This window comes from Caloenas nicobarica, chromosome 1 (genome assembly GCF_036013445.1).
Source record: "Caloenas nicobarica isolate bCalNic1 chromosome 1, bCalNic1.hap1, whole genome shotgun sequence".
Lineage (NCBI taxonomy): Eukaryota > Metazoa > Chordata > Aves > Columbiformes > Columbidae > Caloenas > Caloenas nicobarica.
Window position 1 is genome coordinate 137,963,332 of NC_088245.1, and position 23,447 is coordinate 137,986,778.

General features: G+C 38.6%; 1 long non-coding RNA gene across 1 annotated transcript in view; it reads left to right on the forward strand.

The window, feature by feature from the left end:
* Window positions 1–643: 643 nt before the first annotated feature.
* Window positions 644–23,447, forward strand: part of LOC135998463 (uncharacterized) — a 104,047-nt gene continuing 81,243 nt past the window's right edge. Inside the window, exons 1-2 of the long non-coding RNA XR_010607535.1 lie at window positions 644–911; window positions 7,952–8,000. This is a non-coding gene — a long non-coding RNA (uncharacterized LOC135998463). The remainder of the gene's footprint in view (window positions 912–7,951; window positions 8,001–23,447) is intronic.

Consider the following 23,447-nt stretch of genomic DNA (forward strand, 5'->3'; position numbering starts at 1 on the left):
TAGAGCAATTAGCAAGATGAAAATAAATAATTTCAGGTTGGAGATGGATTGTGGAGTAGTGCATGCGCATGCCCACCTTTACAAGGTGTTCTGGTTCTTGTCAGTCCCAAGCAGTAACTTTTCTCCTTTCACCTGACTGGCAATGCTGAATTTCCTACGAGCCTCAAATATCATTTTTTATTTCACTTTGGGGAGAATGGAGGCAGGGATGTGAAAGGGAGAAAGGGGGAAAGGGAGAAAGGGAGAAAGAGAGGAGAGAAAGAAAGAGAAAGAACGAAAGGAGGGAGAAAAAAGAAAAAGGGAGGAAAAAAGGAAGAAAGAAACCCCCAAAACAGCACCCCCCCCGGCCCCCACTTCTATACCACCGGTCCAAACACAGAATGTATTTTAGCAGAAGTGCCCCGGCTCTATCATATGTGCTGTGCAGAGTCATCACGGCCATGGTGCATAGCTGAGAGCCGGAAAGCAAACAGCTGCTGTAGCCTGATTTGAGTTAAAATAGTGTCAGTGTTTAGTCTGGCGCAGTGCTTCAGGAGAGATTGGCAGCTGGGTCAAACAAAGTCATTCCATTGGCTCCCTTCCCAGTAAGCTTCTGCTAGTATTTAGGTACTAGTGCAGCCTAGGCCCCTTTTCTCAGGGATAGCCTAACATCTGACCGCACCCTCTTTGCTTTTTAAAAAATGCCTTTTCACTCTTTAAGATAAATCCACTATTATACAATCTGCCACTAATTGTGTATTAAGGCTGGGTTTTTTCGCTCGAAAGCTGACGCATCCCGCGCTCAACGTGGTGTAGAAAGCAGGCTGTTACAGTGCTGGATTAATAAAAGGGGCCTTTATGGTTTGTGAAAGAATATCTCTGTGCTTAGGCAGGAAACTTTTTGATCCACAGAAAAGCCAGACGACATCTAGGTAAGGCCATGTATCAAATTTGCTTTTATGGGATAGTGGTGCAGCGAGCGCTGTTAATTGCGATTGCTTAATGTTTGCATGCCCGTTTTGATAAGCTTTGTAGAAAGTTTAGGAAATAGCTGCTCCTGCGTATCGAGCTCTTTCTCTCCTCCCCCCTCCTCACTCCTCCTCTGCCTTTAACGCTTGCAGAATCTTGTAAAGCTCGGCTTAGTTTTCGTTGAAATACGCGCGGGCGCCTCGCTTCTTTTTGGAGAGGGGTTTCTTGCAGAGGCACACGGCAGAAAGTTTTGCTGTTGGACCCAAATTGCTGTTAAAAGTGGCGTGGCTGGGGAGAATTTACAGGGAAAACTTTCAACTGTTACAGATCTGCCTGGGCAATCATTTAAGAGTAGTTGAAAACTGCTTTGAACTAACAAGGGTTTAATTACGGAAAAGTTTAATGTGGCGATGGAAGGAATATTAAGTAAGTTGTCTTTGTCTCATACTTTTTAATTTTAGTTGTTGCTTTAGCCTGTTGGGTCACATTTTTTTGTCAGCGCTGAAGGCTGCCATGAATTGGTAATGAGGGCCCCTTTTGCACATGATTTTGGCACTTGGCCAAAATCAACTTCCCAACGGCAAGCTTTCTCTAAAAGAACCTGAAGCATTTTTTTGTGATTAGGAATCATGTCTGAAAGCTGCCACAACCAGTTGTGTAGGCATGTCAAAATGACTTTATACAGTATATCTGAAGCATTTGGGGGGGTGTGGGGGAGAGGGAGTCTGTTCTTTCCTTGTGTACCAAATTGTTGCTATTATCGTTCTAAATTTCCACAGCTTATGCACCTCCGAAAACCATGCTACAAGAAGCTAAGGCATAATGAGAATCGTTGGTACCTTTATATTTTTCAACATGCCAAAGCAGCCCTAATCGTCACATTTAAGCAGGATACAGTATTAGGGGTTGCTTAAAACACTTGTGGATGTAAAGCAGATGAATCTTTAAATTTTTAATCTCAGTAAGTTATGGTCAGTGAACAGTAAGTAATAACATTTTCGAGAAGTTTCTTTGTTTGAATTGTGTGAGTGAAGCTTTTTGATACAGCTATTCAAAAAATACACGTCTAGATCCATTGGAAGGAAATTTGCAAGGAAAATCTCTGAATGTGCCTTTGGATTTATCCCGAGTCCTTGAAAACTGGGTACGGGTCTGATCTGTGAGACGAGGAGCAGGAGCTGGGTTGTCCTTTGTTGTTAAAAAGGGGGAAAGGGAGTTAGTCTAAACATTAATAAGGAGCTGCGAAAGTTCATGTTTCAAGTGTGCTCAGAGTTTTGAAACTTCTGGAGATCATCAGTGCAATAAATGGGTGATTATTCCTCGCTGATATTATATAAACAAGTCTGGCACTGTAAGTGAATACATTATTATTGTACACTTGAACGTTTTGTGAATTTAATCTGTATTTAACAAAGCAACCCAGCAATTGGAAATTAAGGACCTCCTATTACATGCTCTGTATACTCTACCCCAGTGGCTTTTCCGTGTGCGTTCAATGTAAAGGCAAAATGCGTTGGGCAGCATTTTTGTTAGGTATTTTTATTTTACATAACAGCACTTGTGTGGCTATAGCCAAGGAGCTGCTGGTTTCTTCCTGCATGTGTTGTTTACTTATAAGCAATATCATACTTCAGCAGCAATATCGATGTGGAACAGCCTTTTCGCACCTTCCCCTGCCCCCTTCCCCCCAGCCTTGATCCCTTTCGCAGTAGTTCCTGCTGTTAAAATGAGCTTTTCAGGTATTGTCTTTCTTCTATTAAACCATACATTTGCTGTAAGGTGTTTGTATGTGGGGGTGTGTGTGTTTCTTTTATTACATAATGCAAGACATAGCTAGATGGGGAAAAAACTCGAGCTTTTTAGACTCTTCAGAACCAGTACTTTAATATAGCTTGCCTGGGAGAGTTTGTTCATTGTTACATTGCAGGAGACTAAGCTACAATACTTGAAATTCTCCTATGAGTCTAACTATAACACGTTGCATTTACAATGAAAGAAAGCAGACAAGATTAACATGTTGAAAAAAATTGAGAACATTAGTAAAATAAAATGGATAGGACTTAATTGTATTTTTCTTGGTTTTTTAAAAAGTTTTACAACAGGGAAAAATACATCACAGTTGGATCCTCTTTTAATGTAAAGCATTGCCAGGAAACTACTATAACTGGGTGCAAAAATAAATGGCATAGTAGAATTTTTGCAAATCGTTGTGGAATTTATTTGCTCATGCATGGAAATAATTTCTCCTGAGCTACTGAACTAGGTACAGTTAGTTTAAAATATGCATATACACATCTAGTTAATGCAAAACTAACTTTAAAATGTTTTGCTGTGATAGTCCTGGTTTTACCTAGAAGGTTTTACTGTGAAATAATGAACACATGCTAGTGCACTACTTCTAGACGTTTTCATTTCTGTTTTGGTTGGTGAAGGGTTGTGTTATAAATCACAGCAAGTTATGCTCCAAAAACTTTGTGAGCAGTTTCTAAATCCAGAGTAAAATTTGTTCAGATAGCATGCCTGAAGTGTAAAATCTACTATATGAAGTAAAAGAGAGTTTTGCTTAAAAACTTAAAATATTATAAGTTTGGCTTTTGATTGCAGACACAAAAGTAACGTTTTCCTTCATCAAGAAATGTATTGTCTGTGTGAACATACAAAGAAGTCATGTTTCCATCAGATAAATTAGCATTCCGTATTCATAAGTATTAAGTTTAAAATGTATAGATAATGCATTCTGCTTTTAAATCCCAAACTGGTAGATTAATGTTTCTTCTTTATACTTAGGTTAATAAATAACTGTCTAGTTACTTTTCCTGAACCTGCAAAAGGTGAAGGATATTAAGTATTCTCCATTATGCCATTTTTATTTTCAACAGCCCTCGGGAATAACATGTCTCTAACCTTCCTACTTGGAGGGCTTTATGTTTTCTTTTTGTTTGCAAACATATAATGAAAAAGTGCAATTATAAAGCTTAACTTTTTTGTAATTTTGTATCTTAGATTTCGCTTCATAGAATCGTTGAACTCCCAGTTACGCATTTCAGTGCAATAAACCAATTTATTCTCCATTCAAAATACAAATTCTTGCTTTATAGTTGGCATTTTTAATTACCATTAGACATTAATATTTCATGTCTTAGTAATGCAGTGTAAGTGCTACATATTGTTATACATTTGAATAAAAGTTCAAAATGTATTTGTAAAATACTTTCACTTATATGAAAAATAAAAACCTAAACATACTGTAGAACACTTTCTGTTTATCAAGAAAACATGAGGTCTTGTAAAAAAAGCTTTATTCTTCAATAGATTCTACTGCATGTTTTAAAACTTTAGACATGAAACAGGGCTGTTTTGTTTTGTCTTGTGGGGGCTTTTTTTAGCAAGCATTTCATTCATATAAACTAAGCACTTTGTTCTATATGTTCTAGATTCCAACAATGAGATAAATAAATTGCTGCATTGGATGGAGCATAATTATTGAATTTTGGCAGAACTTCAGTGAACTCTGCCATGAAAGATTAATGTGCACAGTGCACTCTTAGATTCTAAAGTAACAGAGTAAGATAAGGGGAGTGCCTAACAGGCTCCAACCTTTGTGGTTTAGAGAAAACCGAAAACGATGGGCAAATGTTAACTTTTGGTATAAACTGCTAATGATAATGTTTTGTCATCTGGGTGATAAAAACTACAGGAGGAGACAAAAAATCCAATTTAACACAAAGTCTCTCCATTTCTTTCTTGTTCTGCTTCCCATTTTTCTGTATTAGAATAGCCACGATTGCTCTATGTTCTTAGGAAAAGGAGAACGTAGCAGGCAGATGACTTGCAGTATCCAGTACTGCAATGTGCTAATGAAATCCCCTCATATCAGCATGTCCTATGTGGTGTTTTGCTACAAATATGATTTTGGTTTGTGATTATGCTACAGTGATTTCAGAATACAAGTAAAATTGCACTGGCTGGATGAAGGCTATGTGTAGTCATAGTAGTGTTTGTTATTACTCCCTCTCTCTTTTTTCTTTACCAAACATTGATAGTTTAAAAGATTTGCTACAATTGACAAATTATGGTTATAATCACAAAATCATATTCCTCTTGGCTTTTAAATAATTACTGCGCCCAAATAATGTTTTTAACTGAGAACAAAGATGCATTGTCCTGCCAGTCAAGCTCCCTTGGCAGGACCAATAGGATTGCAAAGACTTTTTAGTATTTCGGTCAGTTCGCTTTAGGAGAGAACAGGCACGACATCAACCCTGCTTTGGGGAAAACGGCTGTGGCGTTCCTGTTGGCGGTACCCTGCCCCCAGGGGTAACTCCTCTGCTTTCTCCACCTCCCCGGCACCCTGTCCCTAAGTCCAGGTGTTTCCCCTTCTGCAGACATATGTAGCCCCCAGCCCCAGCTCCTGAGGCTGGTTTGCAGTGAGTCTTGGGGACAGTGGCGCAATAGGCAGGCTCCGGCGTGGCTGCGGGCGTGCGGTCTGCCTGCGTGCCCAGTTATGGGGGTACGGCTCCAGTGCACCCAAAATCAGAATCAGAAGGAGTCAGGCAGGGAGGATGTGGCCATGGTGGGGTTTTTTTCTCTGTTTGTTTGTTCCGTGCTTCCCGACCCTTAACCCACTGCTAAGGCCGAGTGTGTTCAGCTCAGTGTTTTAAAATGGCAGGTATCCAGGATCTTGGATATATTTCAGGACTTCAAAGACGTTTCTGCTCTCCTTCCCAGTCACATCCTTAAGCTCACGATGACAGCGTTACGAGTGGGATAGTTAAAGATGTATAAGGGAAAGAACTGATCCAGGGCCTACTGCAATCAGCAGAGACTTCGCAGCTCTTTGGATCCAGAACCCTGTGACCTGGCTGCTCCGGGATGCCAAAAGCCGCCTCATCCCTCTTAGTTCCTGATGGCACTAGCGTGACTGGCATTGCCATCTTTCTTGAGCAGCTTTGTTGTCTTCATTGGCACTCCTCGAAGAGGGAGGTTTACCAAGTAAAAGGCTTGGACATACCTCCCTTGCGTTGTAAAGAAGCAAGACGTCTGAGTGCTTATTTTGCACATTCGCAGTCTTTTCCCTCATCCTTCTCCCCTTCTAAAAATGACTCTTGTGGCTGACCTTGATTATATCAATTCGTATCACCATTTCAAGCAGAGTTCAGAAAGTGCATCTACTCATCCTCTAGTATATCCCTATTTAAATGCTGCCTTAGCGTATGTTCAAGATGTACTGAATTTAGATTCTAGGTCTATTATTTTGATAATTAGACATCATTTTCTTTCAGTAAGGTTGATTTCAGGATACCTTCATCTTCAAACAAAAAAGCGCCTATTTTTATCTTTCTTAGAGTACTGTTGAGTGCTTCAGTTTTTGTTTACCCTGTAAGTGTATTTAGTTGGAAAACCTTTAACAAGTTGTATTCAGAGTGTGCCTGTGTTTTAAAGTAGACCAGGATCCTTTTTTTCTTTGAGGCTTAAACAGTTTACAGAAATTAACATTTTTTTTTCTAGCAATCTAAAATTGTTACCACAGATTATAGAATAGGGGGAGGAATATCGTTACTTCTTTGCACGGATAGTAAATGTATTTGCAATGTGAATTCAGTTTGTGCTTTTACAGCAGCAGGGATATGGACTGTTAACACGTTAGATCTTTAAAAATATTACGAACATTTTTGCAAAAGTTTTATGTAGGGCCCAGTGAACACTCCCTACATTATTTTAACGCATAAGAGTTGGGCGGACGTTTAAATGCTTACCAGGTGTCGCATGGGAGGCCATGAGATGACAAAAATAAAAAGGTGCATTAAAGCAAATCTCGCTGCTCCGTCTGTGCTGACCCGGGGAGCCCTGCCTGCCGCAGGGGCAGCAGCTCTCCTGGGTGGTGCGGGGCAGCGGCGCTGGGACGCTGCGGCTCCACGTCGCAGCGGGGGGAGCGCGGGAGGGCAGGAGCGAAGCCAAGGCCCTGAACACCGTACAGACCGGTTGTTGTTCTGCCTGGTGGAAAGGGAGCGGAGCGGCTGCCTCGGGATCCCGGGCTGAGGTCTCTGCTTTGAGCCGTTCTCAAAGCAGGATGAGTTTCTTGCAGCTGCGGCCCCAGAGCCCTTGGCAGCAGGCAGTGAAGTTGTGTGGGCAGGGCACGGGGAGAGGGCTCAGCCCCATGAGGGATCCTCTGTGGCTTCATGAATTACCGCAAAACTTAAGTCCTGAATTAAAGGCAGAAAATATGAGACAGGTGAATGTTTTTTTAGATGCATAAAGGCTTTTCTTTCAAGCATGGTAACTGATAAGCAGATTAAATCATGGTAAAGTGTTGTCCGGAGTTTTTTTTGTTACCTGCACATTGTGCAGGCCAGCATAGCAAATTGTCCTAAAATATACTCTGTAAAATTGTGTACTTTACATTTTGCGAAGTTACACGTCGTGGTGCTCACTTCTGCCAACTCTGTCCCAGGGCACGCCAGGTCTCCCACCGGCTGAACGTTACAAATGCTCAACCTTTCCCTTCCACTATGATGTACAAAATTTTGCGTGTCAATATTATACTCTTCCAAAATGTTGAAAGAGTGTAGTAAAGAAGAAAAAGATTCCAAAGACGTCTGAAACTTTTTTTTTTTTGGTCAGAAATGAAAAACAGTGCTGTACAAAGCTGTTACATTTGGGTGGGACAGAGGGGAGCAGAGGAGCAAGGTTAAGTTCAAAAAACTCAACCTAGTCATGTAACTCACAGTGTTTGCAACCTATGAAAATATTTATGACAGAACTGAAATACTGTTAGGCTGACAGATCACAGTTGAAATTGCATTTTGTAATCTTAGAGCATGGCTGAAGAAGCAGAGTATTTGACTATAATAGTCCTGTATTAATAGTAGGAAAGAAACAAATATTGGAAAGGAGTTCCACATACTTACAAGGTATCTCATTTGGGGGCATACATTAGTTTGCTAAATTCCAATTCCCAGACAGGTAATCGTGAATGCTAATGTATATCTTTTATGACTTTCAGAGCAAGAGAAGCCAAGTTTAGGAGCATGCATATTGTGATATCCTCAGTGGTAAGTACCCTAGCTGCAATCAAGTTTATTACATTTTTGTAGAGTAGAGGCCTTTTCAAGACCACACTTGCTGCAGCTTAGTCACACAACAGCTTCAAATGTCATTCTGGAATAATAGGGGAGTAATGTGATATACTCTATAATGAAAATCAGTGTAAAGCACAGGTGGTTGCTAGCATTTGTGTGGTCAGATATAAAAGCTTCACAATGGGTACAAGCTACTGCTTTCCCACTTGAGGAAAGTATAATTAAAAGTGGTTTCCAGATGTGCTGGCACACATCTGCCATTTCCAAAAATGAATTTTGCAAATACAAACTGAATTGTGTTGCATTCATCGTTATGAAGCTGTTGATGTGTTTTCAGGTAATAAAAAAGTTTGAGGCATCAACACCCCCACTGTAAAACTGAGGTGTCTTTAGACAACAGACAGTAGATTTTTATGTCACATTGTGTTCTTAGATTTTTCTGGGAGTAGTTCATAACTGAGCCATGGCAAATACGCAAAATCTATCTGGACAAAAATTAGCATTTATTTCATGCAAACATGAAAGGTGATTCCTTGCTAATGATTCTATTTGCTACCAGATAGATGCAGCAGGTTCGGGTTTTTTAATTTATTTGTTTGTTTTTAGTGCAGTGAAAAAAAAATACTACCCTAAAACATTAGATTTCGGCTCCTTTATCCTAATTTTCAAGATGTGTAAATAGTCAGAAAACAAGAAAAAGACAGTGTTCTGAAAATTGACCTTTAATTTGTCACAGAACAGACAACAGAAGAAAGTCTGTACTTATAGGCTTACATAGTGCATCCTTAGTTGAACTATCTGAAAAAAAATAAATTAGAACAAAATTCAAAGAAGGTGTTACACTTTAAAATATTGTTACGAGGACATTACAGATCTTTTGATTTAGCTAAATGTAGATTTTTAGGACAAACAATTTTTCCTAATATCGACTTAATTTGTTAGGACTAGTATTTCCCCTGGAGATATTGTTATTGAAATCAAATTCCTGTTTCACAATAAAGTTTTTGCAACTCCAGAGGTTTTATTTACTGATGCTGCTCGGAATAAATCCAAGGGAAGAATGCTGCGCCTGCCATCTTCTAACAACACTTCCAGCACTGCACCAATGTCTGATACCTATGTCTTCCAGTTAATTTTGAAAAAAATGAAGGCTAGGACCTACTAGCCTGAGGGTCTTGGATTATTGACCAGCTGCTAAATAATCAGATTTTTTTAAGATACTATGTGCAATATTGCTTGACATTTGTATATATTTCCTTTACCTATACAGATGTGACTCATAGCATTCCTTGTCAAGTGAGATTCTAATCCTTAATATTTTATTTTAGGGAAATAGTGACACTGAGCAAATTTCTGGATGTTTCTTCTCAGTTGGACTTTTCCACGTAGAAGTTGCTTTTTCCATTTAGATCTCTCTTTCTTGACTAAGCAGTATTGAAACCCTCTTTTAAAGTGTGGAATACTTTGCAGAAGATTTAGCTAGAAAAATATCTGCTCAGATAAAATAATTTTTGATACAAAACTTAGCATGTAGTCCATACGTAAATTATTGGATTAACTTCTCTGTATGAAACAGTGTGAGTTGTTACAAAGGCATTGATGGATTCAGTGAGGGAGTCAAAATGCAACCTTGGTAGTAAAGATAGCAAACTGTCTTATGTGCTCTTCTTTTCTGCAATAACATAATAACTTGGAAAGGTCCTAGTGCTGGTAAACGAGAGTATTCTGGCTTGAACATTAGAGGGTCCAGATCAGCACATGGCACCCTAGATGTGCCTGGGGCATCCTGAGGATACACTGAAACAGATGATAAGCAAGACATTACTCACTTCATAGTGAAAATGCTGATTTCAGCAATATTGGCTCCTAGTACAGCAGACCCTTTTTTTAATGTTTTAATGACTGGCTATATTATACACGCTCTACCTTGATGTAAAGACTTCAAATTTGTGCTACCGGTGACTGTTTTACAAGTATGTATTTACTAACACATGCACATACATTTAATATTAAATCACATTTAAATCACTGTTTGCCCAGAAGGTAGGATTTTAGCACTCAACTGTTATAAGGTGTTTTGTTTTGTTTTTCCTGGCAAAATGCCATTGGACATCAAACCTAGAAATGTCTACAAAAATACAGACATTCAGATGTGAAAATGTGCAAAATGAACACTACCTAGACACCTAACTTATAGTCTGTTGCAATTAAGACTTGTTAGTGGTCACTTCTCTGAAGTGGCTATTCGTGTCAGAGACAGCCCAGGCCAGACCCACAACCTAGCTCAGTTTTGTACATAACCTTTTTGTGTAAAGGGTCAATTTTCATAGACGCTCAGATGGGTTAGCCAAAATAAGTAGCTTACTGAAAAAATAGATTATTTAAATGTTGGAGTTTTACATCCTTGATAACTGCAGAATTTTGAGTCCTTGTTGATTAATCATATTGTTATTATTTGAGAAGTAAAACACTGACCTGACTGGGGGAGATGTCAAAAAGTCTTTTGGGGCTGTGGATCGAGAGGCAAGAAGAAGGCAGCTTTTTGGACAGTAAAGATCTTACCTTGACTGATAGATGCAGAAGACAACCCACCAAAGATGTATCTCCCCTCAAGTGCAACAAACCCGTCCAGTGTACTTAGAGCAGCTGAGGCAATGCTCTTCTGTAGTATAAACATCTACCACACACTGAGTACAAATTTGTAAGAGGCCAGTGAGTTGATGACTGTGAGTGGAGAAACTGTTAATGTATAATATCTATGATACCGTTGCTGCTATTTATTGCCCACTTTGCAAGGACATCCTTTTCTGAACATCTATATCCTTGCATTTGGTAGTATTCCAGACTTCAACGAGTGCGATGCACCCTATTTCACCTAGAAAAAATGTTGAAAACTTCCGCTTTATATTGCATTTTATCTCTATTTAGAACATTTTTTTGCCTTGGGCCTTGAGTTGTTGATTTTGACACTTTCTTGTAAATCAAGATCATTACCAGCATTTCTTAAGTCTTCCAAATACCTGTTCTTCACCTTAATTTAAAGATGTCCGTCTGTGGCTTCACATCAGTTGCTAGAAGGAAATAGTCTATAATGTTAGAAATCACTGAGTAAGGCCTTGTGAAGACTAAGTGACAGAAAAAGGATGACCCTTTAATAGTAAGACCATTTTAAAAAAATATATCCCTAATGATGAAAAAAAAATCAGGGAGGAGAAAGAAAGAGACATCCAAAACATTTCTAAAAAAACATTATTCAAAAATTCTCATGAAATGACTTTATAGAACTGGAAGATGGATCATAAGTAATTATCTTGTGTCAAGAATTTTTTGAAGTTTCAGAACTTTTTCTTCTCTGAAATACTAAAAAAAGATAAAATATCAACTATTTTATAAATAAAGGTCGGGTGAAGGTGAATAAGATCAACTTAAATATGTAATATCAGTAATTTTGAAATATTTCATTTTAGTTTGGTTTTCTGCATATCTATATTAGTCTTTGGGGGAAGAAGATAAAAAAGAAAGTAATTTTGCACTTTAAACCAGAACTTATTCATCTTGAAAATACCAAATGGAATATTTGAGCAATTTCAAAACACTTTCTGCTTTTTTAAATGGTAAATGAATCGACACATTTCCTTGAAAATAACTTTCCTTTTAACGAACCAGTCTTTCCTGAGGGAAAATTGCCTAAAATATGTCCTGCTAACTGCATCATGTGACAGACACATCATGTATTTTGTACTTCTTTAATCTTTGTGCTTGTGGTTTTCTACAATGTGAACCATTAACAAAGTATCGATTTAAGCCATGAGTTGTCTTGTTCCTTCCTAGAGACAATGAAGTAGATGATATAGCAGAAATATATGAAAAATCTAGTTGAAATGTTTTGGCTGTGGAAAAGCCTCATTTACTCAAGCAAATAAGACCACTGAAACCACCAAAAGTTGCATGCTTAGGGATTTACTCAAGGTCAGTATGTGTCACAGTGTTACAGATATACCTTATACGAGACCTGCACAGAGGTTGTTATGCTGCAAAGAAGCTGGAACACGGCTGTGCAATCGGCTGATGCCCTGAGATTTCTTCTCCCCTCCCCAGCAGCTGGGAAGCCTGTGCTGTGCATGTCTGTAGCCAAAGCAGCGTTACCTACGGCAGCGTGACTAGCAGGAGTCCTGGGGAAACCAGAGGTGGTCTCCATGGGGAAGGCCCATGTCCTACTGTCCAGCTGCGTGACCCTAGTGACTTGTCTTCTCCCAGCATCAGCCCTCCGCTAACTGGGCTGAAATCCCTTGGTATCTTGCTGTTGCCTAATATCATCCTATTGAAATATTTCAGCATCGTTTAAGGAAGGCTTAAAGACACAGCTCTTAATAGGGTTGTCATTCAAAGTGATCATAGCATTGCTTTTTAAATTTCTTATGAAGGAATATCTGCTCTCAGCTGGAAATGTGGGCACTGTGCCTTCTGTTTCTTGTGCAGGGTTATCAGCTGTGGCACTGGCACTGAAGATGAATATATCCCCTCCTCACCTGTTTTCCTAAGACCATTTCTGTTTTCTTCGCTAATCAAATGCTTCAGAATTGAGATTATTTCTGATCAGTGCTGATTCAACTACTAGAGACACTGAAGAGCGAATACATTCTAAACATTTATTATTTGCATTTTTCTGTGATGCAACTAAGAAAGCTTTTTATTTTGCGCTATCCAGTCTCTTGTTAGAAAAGGCTTCCTAGTTCAGATGATTAAAGGGATATTGTATATCTCTGGGAAATGAGCTTTAGCCATTTAGGAGCAGGGCATGAGTTTCTCCCTCTGTCAGTAGTTTGGTTTAGATGCACATCTGTACAGTGAACGCAAATGCTGTTGGCAGACACTCCCTGCTTCGTTGTGTGTTGGTAGTCTGGAGTGTGACAGCCCGATTTGGCCACTGTACAGCAAGAAAGAGGCAGCGTACGATGACGATAAGCAGAGGTCTTGAAGATCTGATTTACAAGAAAAGTCTGAATGAAGTGGAGTCATTAGTCAAATGCATTACGAAAGAGAAGGATAACAGGTGCTGCCTTGTGGAAGCATGGTGAACTAGATGATCCCTTGTGTTCTCTTTAGCCCATCTTCCCATTCCCTCCATCATTTCCCCTCTTCTCCTATGACTTTACCCCCACCCACCCCAAGACACACGTTTTTTTAACACTGCAGGGAGAATTTGTGCACAGAGCTTCTGGTTACTAAGTTTGTAAAGAGTTGGTTAGAAAAATTTGACTTCTTTTATTATGACAGTATTTCATGTCTGGCAAATTGATTTGTAAGGCAAGAGCTATTTTAGTGGATGAAAGTTGGGAAAAGAAGTCTCTTCAGCCTGTATCATGTGTCCTTTTTGCAGTTGTATTTCCTGCTACGGTGCCTGCATTGTTTTCTGAAATGAGGAGGAACAACTCTCCTGGAGCTCTTGGTCCAGGAGCAAATTCTCTGTGCTCTGTTTTTTCTCCATCCATAGGTCCATTGTCTCCAGAGGCATCTGAAACATACCACTGAAAATTCAGTTGGAAAGCCCAACTTCAGTAAAGCTAAATAAAAGGGAGTACTTACTAGCAAATTCTGGATAGATGAAAAAAAAAACCAAACCCAACACACAAAAAAACCCCCCAAAATCCCAAACAAACAAAAAAACCCCAAACCAAACCAAAACAAACAAAAAAACCCAAACCCAAACTCTAACAAATTATAAGTTATTTCGGCTTCAGGATGGCAGCCTCCTAAATGGGTAAGAAAAAGTGCCTGTGGGAAGATCTCATACTTATAGGACAGTTGAAGATAAATTGGGGTTTGAGAATTGTGGTAATTTAGTCTGGATTTTACTTTAGCCTTTTCTTACCACCAAAAGAAACAGACATGTACAATGCTGAGAATGTTTGTCTAATGCTAAACAAATCCTTTTGCACATACAGAAGATGAGCACACAGAGTCTGTATTTTGCCAATGGATTCAGTAACACACTATGAATAAGCTCAGAAAACATGCAAATGATAAACTCTTGATAAAAAATGGTAAACTGCAAAGTCTTGTTATGCGAGGTAGAGCTGCAGTTGCCTATCATATCTTCCTTTAAAAATGATGGATATTGGACACTGACAGATGCATCAAATACTATCAAAGTTACATAGGTAGATAGGTAATTTCTTGTCCAAAGAGTTCAAAGTAATGTTCAGATTCTCTCCTTTGATGTGAGCTGTGGAGTTTGTAGGGCAGAGTGTGTCTCATAGCATGGTGTAAAACACATTTCCTCCTGAGCAACCAGGTATCTTACTCATTAAGTGATGTTTGCCTCAATGCTCTACAAGGCAAATTTACAGCCCTTGTCTGCCAGGAAGCTCTCAAACTGGAAAGCAAACAGGCTGAAGACAAAATATACCAGGACATCCAAAACAAGTGAGTTAGGGCAAATAGAAAACATCGACAAAACTAGATGGAGTAAGAGAGCAGAAGACATGTTGGACATGTCTGTTATCTTTGAAGAAAATGAAGAAAATTCCTATTCGTGGTGTTCTGCATATGAGTGAAAAAAGAAAAAGAAAATCCAGCTGTGTCGAACACAGGAAAGATGGTGATAAAGTAAAACAAGAATGTAATTCATGATGGAGTAAAAACCATGTAGTCTGAAAATATAGCAAGGATGTGGGCAAGGTAAGGATTCTAGACAGCAAATTTAGGTAGAAGCAAGTTTCCATAACACATCCAAAAATACTAGGAATTGTGGAGATACTGAGTAAAGGCATACACAAAAATAAAACTTACTAAATTGTGTTTTCAAAGGCATATGGAACTCTTTACAGTTAAAGACACATCTAAATAACATTAAAAGATGGTGAACTGATCACCATGGTTCCTGGTCCATAGTTGGACGTAAGTTTGGTAAAATTCATCTGGCTGGAAATTTATAGTAGTAGCACAGTATGACAGGAAGAATTTTGGAAAAGACATTTTCTGGGCAGTGACTGCTTATTTTTAAGCAATGTAATCCACCTAAGTGCTGGGGGCTTTGAAGATCCACTTTTCTTTTTATCTTCTCAGGTAGAAAAGTTTCTGTTCCCTTGGGTTTATTTTAAAAACAAAAAAACAAACAAACAAAAACAAATGAACAAAGAAACAAAAAACAAATCCAAAGCACAAATTTCTGCATGCATTAGAAACAGACAAACCTATCTTTCTGTGACATTTCTCCCATCCACTTTTGAGTTGTAGAGGACAGCGCAGTGGCCTATTTACTATCATAAACTGTTTGATCCCTTATCAGTCACAGTCCTCCCAAGTTTTTCCAGTGTGTACCTTCAGCTTTTTACTGCTGAATTCAACACTTTTTTTTTTTTCCCCCAGGTTTTAGACAATGTATTTGATGTTGTCTGTACCATGATCTTTTCTGGTATGTGGTTGGTCTGCTGAGGTGCTGAAGAACATCTGTTTGAACACCTCACAGATGATAAACGAGGTCAAAATAATTATAGGGCCAATGTAGGAATTAAGTAGTATCTGGCCTTTCTGCTGCCCTTCCGAGCTGGGCTTATATTTCACTCAAAGTATTATTCATCTTCTGAGCACAAAACAACTGGTTTTTGGTGGGGTTTTTTTTGTTTCTTTTTTTTTTCTTTTTTGGTAAACAGTTATTTTTATATTCCTTTTAAAAATTAAGAAACTGGCAAGAAGAATTGTTATTGCCAAAAATCCCTCAGAGGATCAGTATCAAAGGAATCAGGACTTAGAGACCTGAGCTTGCAGCAGGAATTGAAGGGAACTCCACAAGAGTATCTCTACAATAGATGTCAGACTTGTGATGAGATTGTGGAAATCGAGGAGCAGAAAAGGAAACAAATAGGGGTCTATCATGACCTGAAGTTATGAAAACGGGAAGAGGAAGGGACACCACAAGGAGGTGGGTTTTGAAGTCTTCAGAGCAAATCCAAATCAAATCTCTGTGGTGTCTGACATTTTGCCTGTTACAAACAAGTGCAACATTCCAGCTGAGAAGTGTAGGTTGAAAAATCAGTTTTAAGCTGAAATAATTTGGTAGACTGTGTTCCTGAGTAATGAGCCAGTAAGTAGTGAGGAATCTATGATGTAGTCTAGAAAGTGAACTCATGGTTTTATGGTAGCGTGGGAGACTGCTGATGGACAGGTATCAGATCAGAATAATGGACAAATGAAATTAGAAGGGACACTGCTGCTTTACGCCATCTGTGAGGCGGGATTTCCAGGAAACAATATCAAACAAGATTGTTGGTGCTAAGAACCCCCAATGTGCTTTTTTTTTCCCCCCAAATCTGAAGTTAAATGTCAATAGTACTTGCACGTATACAATTCTTAAATGTTCCGGAGTGAATCATGTGCTGTCTCACAGAACATCTTCCAATCTGACCGAAGTCACTTTCCTCCTTATACACAACATGGGTAATGAGGCATGATAGAGAAGAGGAAAACCCAGGTTTCAATGGGAAATATAGGAATTACTTTAAAAAAAAAAAAGAAAAGAAAAAATATTTATAAAACAGAAGGGGAAATGGCCTTTGAGAAGGGGAGGCATCAGGGCCCATTATCCTAGAATTACAGTGCTAGTTCAGCAGTTTTCTGTTTATTTTCCAGTCATGTACACTCCTTTCTGTTTTTCTTCTTGATAGCTATACATACTCAAAGCCTCACAGTTAAAACAAGACAATAGATGCTGAATATTTTGTTCTGTTGACTCTGTGACAACTGATCTCTTCTCAGCAGTTTAATGTGATATCAGAAAAGTTAGCAAAATGGACTATATGTAAGATGACGTGCACCATACCTTGGTGGAATAAAGTTTGAAGGATTTATTTCCAACACATGACTCGAGAAGAAGCTAGAAAGAATAGTGGCTGTGTTATATAGATGTCTTTTCCTTTATTTGGGTCAACTGATGGTGAAACACTTCAGCCTTTCCCTCTGAGAACACCAAGGTGGTGCTAAAGTGATTTTCACCACCTTATTAACAGCAAGCAAACAAACTTCCTAACTGAAGTTCAAATAGACTTTGGCCTGAATTTAAGTAGTCAGTTTTGAAATAAAAGCTTTCCCGTGTGGGTTTCTCATGATTTTTTTTCATGACTTTTTTTTTTTTTTCTGTTTTCCTCTATCACTTACTAGTTTAGCTACTGCACTTCCTTCTTTTATGATTTTTCTTAAGAGTTCTTCTTTCAAAAGAACAGGGTGCTCAAAATGCTGCAATAGAGGCTGTCACGCAAGAGAGTTGTACTGGTATCACACGTGGGTAACTTGCGTTGGTTTCCTCTTTGTTTTGGAATCCAGTTAGGAAGTTGCTTTTATGGATTTTGAAAGTTTCTAGTGCTCACTGTTACACCACTTCTGGGCAGCTCAGTTGTGCCCCAGAGTCACTTCGGCTTCATCTTGGTCATTTCTGCTCCACCCCTTCCTGTTGCTCATTCCCAGTGTTGCTCCTGCCTCTTTTTTCTTGTTGGAAACACAGGGTAACCTTTGCATCACACGTTCACTGGACACTTGTCTATTTGTTTATTAGCCTTTGATTGTTGCTTTCATAAAGCTTTTGCTAATATCGGTTATGAGGCAGAGTGTATTTTTTATTAAAAAAGGAGGTGGCATCGTGTCGTAAGGTTCTTCTGTTCAATTAAGTAACTGCAAGTTTATGGAGGGGATTAAATGGGATCCTTGTGTGTTTTCCTGACAGTGCAGCACTTTAGCTCAGCTGGGTCTGCCTTCACCCACACAGGGCAGTATTTCCTAACAGTTTGCAATAATTCCTTACTCTTATAGTTCAGTCATAACTTCTGAAGAATTTCTTATGATTTCCAGGATAGGGTCCACTTATTGTGCTGTCAGTGGAGGCAGGCAGAAGTAGAAATTAGTAACCATTCATTGGAATCCTTTGATTTTGCAATATGGTTCTCAGGCATGCATTCTTGGAGAGTTTGGGACCTGTTTCCATCATCTAATATAAAAAAAACCAACTCAGAAATAAAGGCAGTTGGAATTTCCCTCTGGAAAAGCCCCTCTCTCTCCATTGATGGACATAGAAATGTGTCTTCTTAACTAAGATAAGTTAGGTACCAGAACTGAAGTAACAGGAAAATCATTGCCTTTGTTTTGAGCTCTTGTAATGTGGGTTATTAAGCCTGAGGAAAATTAGAGAAAGGTTCGCGTAACTGGTCTGAAGCAAACTTCAAATTTCCCACCTCACTCTCTTCTCCAAGTTTTGAAGTAGTGCCTAGTCTTCTTATGCTTTGAAATCTGCGTCTGTTTTTCATTATGGACAGTGCTACGTGACTCCAAACAATGATCCTTCTCCTGTATTTTAAGCCAGGAAGAACAAGTTCTGTGTCAGAGACCATATTGCCCTATGATATTTACTGAAAGTTTGTATGTTGCAAAATTCTTACATATCTGGAGATACATTTTAGTTAGTGTTATTCCTGGAGACCAACTCTTAAATCATCATACATTTTATTATAAAGTTAAGAAAATGTCAATATTGTATCTGAAGGATGAAGCCATTTATAGGAGTTAGCTGGTCCCTTCAAACAGTGTAGTGCTCATCATAAGAAGGACGCAAAAGCTGCCATTTTTGTGGGAGTTCATTTCAAAAAATAACCTGAATAACCTGAGCATATAAAATGAGTTGAAAAGATTATACTCAAAGGATTGTCCTTTGCTCTTCACACAGTACTTAAAGTTCATTCCTGCTTTTTTCTGCTCATTATGAATACACAAATAGCATCCTGCAAAACCTGCTGTGATGCATTATTCTAAGTGCCAGTCAGATAATATATGAGGAAATCTATTGCTTATCAGAGAGTAGGACTGGAGGTGAAAACCAGACATGGTTTGAAATGCCCTTGTGTAGCTGAAGAATGGCATTTCTCAGCACGTTGGCCTCATCAGAATCACACAGAATCACAGAATCACAGAATGTTAGGGATTGGAAGGGACCTCTAAAGATCATCTAGTCCAATCCCCCTGCCAGAGCAGGAACCCCTAGGTGAGGTTACACAGGAAGGCGTCCAGGCGGGTTTTGAATGTCTCCAGAGAAGGAGAATCCACAACCCCCCTGGGCAGCCTGTTCCAGTGTTCTGTCACCCTCACTGAGAAGAAGTTTCTTCTCACATTTAAGTGGAACCTCTTGTGTTCCAGCTTGAACCCATTACCCCTTGTCTTACTGTTGGTTGTCACCGAGAAGAACCTGGCTCCATCCTCGTGACACCCACCCTTTATATATTTATAAACATTAATGAGGTCACCCCTCAGTCTCCTCTTCTCCAAGCTAAAGAGAAGAAGCTGTGAGCACCAGTATTTACAATATCTTTAGACAGCATCTTTCTCTAAGCACAATGATTCTGTGTTTCTTTGAAACAAGCTGTCATATTACTTGGAAAGAATTATCTAGTATTTAATTACTGTGATATGAAAAATGTATTTAAAGAAGCAGTTTTTCTTTAGGTCTGCAGGTGGGAGGTAAAGCCAAACAAAACTGTGACAAGTGCATGTTGGGGTAAATCATGCATTATAAACCACGACTGCAAAATGATAAAGCAAACAATATGAAAATGTGGAAGTGGAAGGAAACTATATTCTTGGAAAATTACTAAGCCAGTGAAGTCTCAAAATATATTACTTCAGCAGAATTTCCTCGATTTTGTCCCATAATAGTCAGTGGTTTTGAGTTAGGGTAAAATCAGCACACATTTTGGGAATTGGGTTTCTACATTACAATGTCACGTTCTGTAAGGTGACTTTCAAGTTGTGCAGCACTTATACTCACAGGTACAGTAACTGCCTGATAGGGCAGTGTATAGAACTTGTAGCTGTGCTGTACTGAGTTTTAATAAATCCTATAGCAATAATGAAAACTGATCTGCTCTTTCATGGCTAAACATGGTTCTGGAATTTCAGTATGTTGAGAAGTATTGGCTTCAGAAGCAGCCATGTGTTTTTAATTCAGCAGCCTTAATTACAGGAAATTTAATGATAATGAAGAGTAAGACAGAATAAAATAAAAAGGAAAAAAAAGTACAAAAGAGACCTTACTTTCCATCCAAAGCAAAAAAGCATTCTGGTAATAAATTGGTGCCTTTACATTGGAAAATTCATTTGTTGTACTTAGAGTATATATGCTAACAGTTAGCAGTTGTCCTTTAATTTGTTTTTGCGTTCCTTTTTGTTTCTTCTTTGGTTTCCCTTTTATGGCCTCAAATATCTATTTAATAATTGGAAAAACATTATGCTAACACGTGATCCTGAACAGGAAGGCAGCTGGTGTCTTAAGAGTTTGGTAATAGGATATCAGATTTTGTCACTGCTATAAAGTCAGTAACAAACTTAGGCAAAATTTTGGCCCCGTTGAACAAGAGTTTTGCCATTGACTTCAGAAGAACCAGAATTTCTTTCCTGGGGTGTGATAAGCAAACTCCTGAAAGCTGCCTGTTTGGTTTGCCTTGGCAGAGGCCTGAAGTCATCTCCTGACGGCTGCTCGGTTGCCTGTGTTCAGGCTGAAATGTTCATAGTCCCTGTGTTTGTATCACAGAGGGATCCAACCTCTGCAGTGTGTACCTTAGTAGACTATCTGATAGCTGAAGGGGCAGAAAGGTATGTAGTCTCTTGTTTGTTTTGTTTGCTTTGGTTTTCCAGAAGTGCTAGAAAGGCAGTATGGAGGAATTGCTGCTGCTGCTGTGCCTTCTCTGCTTTATCTTTTAGTAAATAAGACCTCAGTCTCCCAGCTTTGTAAGAAGTCAAATAATGAAATACCCAAGAAACGAATGTCCAACATTTGGCACCAAATTAAACTTAAGCATGATAAAGTGTAGGATCCTAAGCCTGGAAAACTGGCCAGCTAAAATACCAAATGTTCCAATTACAAATAAAAGACAAATTCATATTATTTTTGGGGAACTGTTTGGGTCATTTGTTTGTGGTGATTCATTGAGCAAAGGAGTTTAATGGCAAACAGCAGTAGCAGCTCACATTAGACAGATTTCATTCAAAATTATGTTTGATGTAGGCTATAATCAATTATCTATAGTGCTCTTCATGACAAATGTTATAGCTAAATTAATAGCTTTACCTAAGTCTGTTGGTAGATTTATTTATGGGCTGCACATCATGACGGCATACGTAGATTTACAACATTAATAAAAACGTGAACTGCTTAGTCATACAGCTTGTCTGGTAACCATTTGTTTGCATATAGAGTCAATCAAATTTCAAAAATACAAATTTGCAAAAGCCTGTAAATTCCAAGTAATGTCTGACAGTCACATTCTTATCTTTCCACACCTTAATTAAAAATATCTGTTGAATTAATTTTGAAATTAACTGAAACTTCCTTTGAACTTCAATGTAATTATACTTTCGATTTGAGGAGTGTTTCTTCATAGCCCTTCTTATGAAAAGTTTATTAGTAGCAAAGATGATGTTAGAAACTTAAAATGTTTATTTACTTTTTAGTCTTAATGCAGTAAAATCTTACAACCTATTTTGCAGTCCACAGCATTGTTTAAAGAGCAAACAAAAAACTAAAGGGGTTTCTTTTCACACTTGAAATACCTTAGGTTTTAAAGTAATCTCAGTGCTTAATTCCCTTTGAAACTTAAAAAAATAATCTAGTATTTTTAAACCCTGAGGATCTACACTGAATCTCACCCAGTCATTTTTGGTTTCTCTGTACATACTTATGAGCAAAGATCAGGACACAAAGATAAAGATAGTAAGGATTTCTGTCATCTTTTCTTTCAGTTAGTACATCTTGATTGGTTTTCTTATTTTGTTGTTCTTGGTGGCATGACCTCAGCTACATACTAAAAATTAGCTGGAAAGATGGGAAGGCAGATTTGTAAGCTAATGAACTTTAGCTATTTTAATTTCTTATGCTTAAATACAATACATTATGTGCCTGATGTATATACAAACCTGGTGTGATGCAGTACAGAATATGGACCCAGACTTTTCTTGGTGGTATTCAGTGAAAAGTCTTGAAAAACACAAGTTTTTACTAGGGGGGTGGTCAACACTGGCACAGGATGCTCAGAGAGGCTGTGGAGTCTCCATCCTTGGAGATATTTAAGACCCGATGGACACGTCCCTGAGCAACCTGCTCTGGCTGATCTTGCGCTGAGTAGAATTGGTCCAGGTGATCTCCAGAGGCGCCTTCCTGCCTCAGTCTTCTATGTATGTCTATTATACAGTCTTGGCCAACGTCAGAACTTTCAAAACTATAGATTATTTTAAGCTAATAATTTTACAGGAATGCAAATTAACCAGATTCTGAAATTGTATTATTTGCGTTTCCATGGTTTAAAATATATAGATAATATGTATGTAAAGCCATTCTTAAGCTAGAGGTTAGTAACTCCATTACTAAATTAAAAATCAAAGTATTTTTTAATTGCATCATAAACCAGAGGATTCTGAAGGGTAAAACCGTAGAAGTTGAAAAAGCAGAAAAATTGCAATGTTTATACTATGTTTAACAACATGTCCTGGAGGCAGACATTAACTAGCTGAAAAAAAAGTGTAAATTAGAAGCTTAAAAAATGCTGGGCTGTGCAAATCATTCCTAAGATAGCTGTATGTTGACTTTCGGCTCCTCAGTTTTGTCTTCTACAAAAAGTGTGTGTTCATCTTGAAGCTGCCTCATCTTTTAGGAACTTTGCTTCTGCTTCTGAAAACTCTACAGTGTGGATTTACATGCATCTCGGTCAGCTAAAGACTTCAGGGGGTTTAGTGTGCAATATGGTGATATCGAACCACAGAATCATAGAATATCAGGTTGTAAGGGACCACAAGGATCATCTGGTTCAACCTTTCTTGACAAAAGCACAGTCTAGACAAGATGGCCCAGCACCATTTCCAGCTGAATCTTAAAAGTGTCCAATGTTGGGGAATCCACCACTTCCATGGGGGAGTTTATTCCAATGGCTGATCGTTCTCATTGTGGAAAATTTCCCTCTAGTGTATTGCTAACATATTTATTTCTTGAACACTGATGGTACCTGCAGGCTGAGCCCAGAGCCCCTCAGTATTCTGGGTGATGTTGCCTGTCCAGGGAGCCTCTCCCCAAGCACATGATCAGGGTGAACTCCGCAATAGTCTTCATATACGATATCAATATCCTCCACCTTCCCCCAGCTGCCCAAGGGGAGTTTGGAGGGATATCTTTCCTTGTTTTAATTATAATTTTGTAGGGAAATCATTCTTGAAAGTAAAAGGGACACAGAAGAGAGGAAAATAAATTAGGGAAGTGGTGGTCTGGCAACATTTGGAGCATCAGAACAAGCAGGTGGAGAAGTATGTCTGATGTCTAACATTTGGACAGTATATTTGCATGCCAAAAACTGTTTAAAAAAGATTAATAGTTATGTACTTGCAGCAGTTGATAAT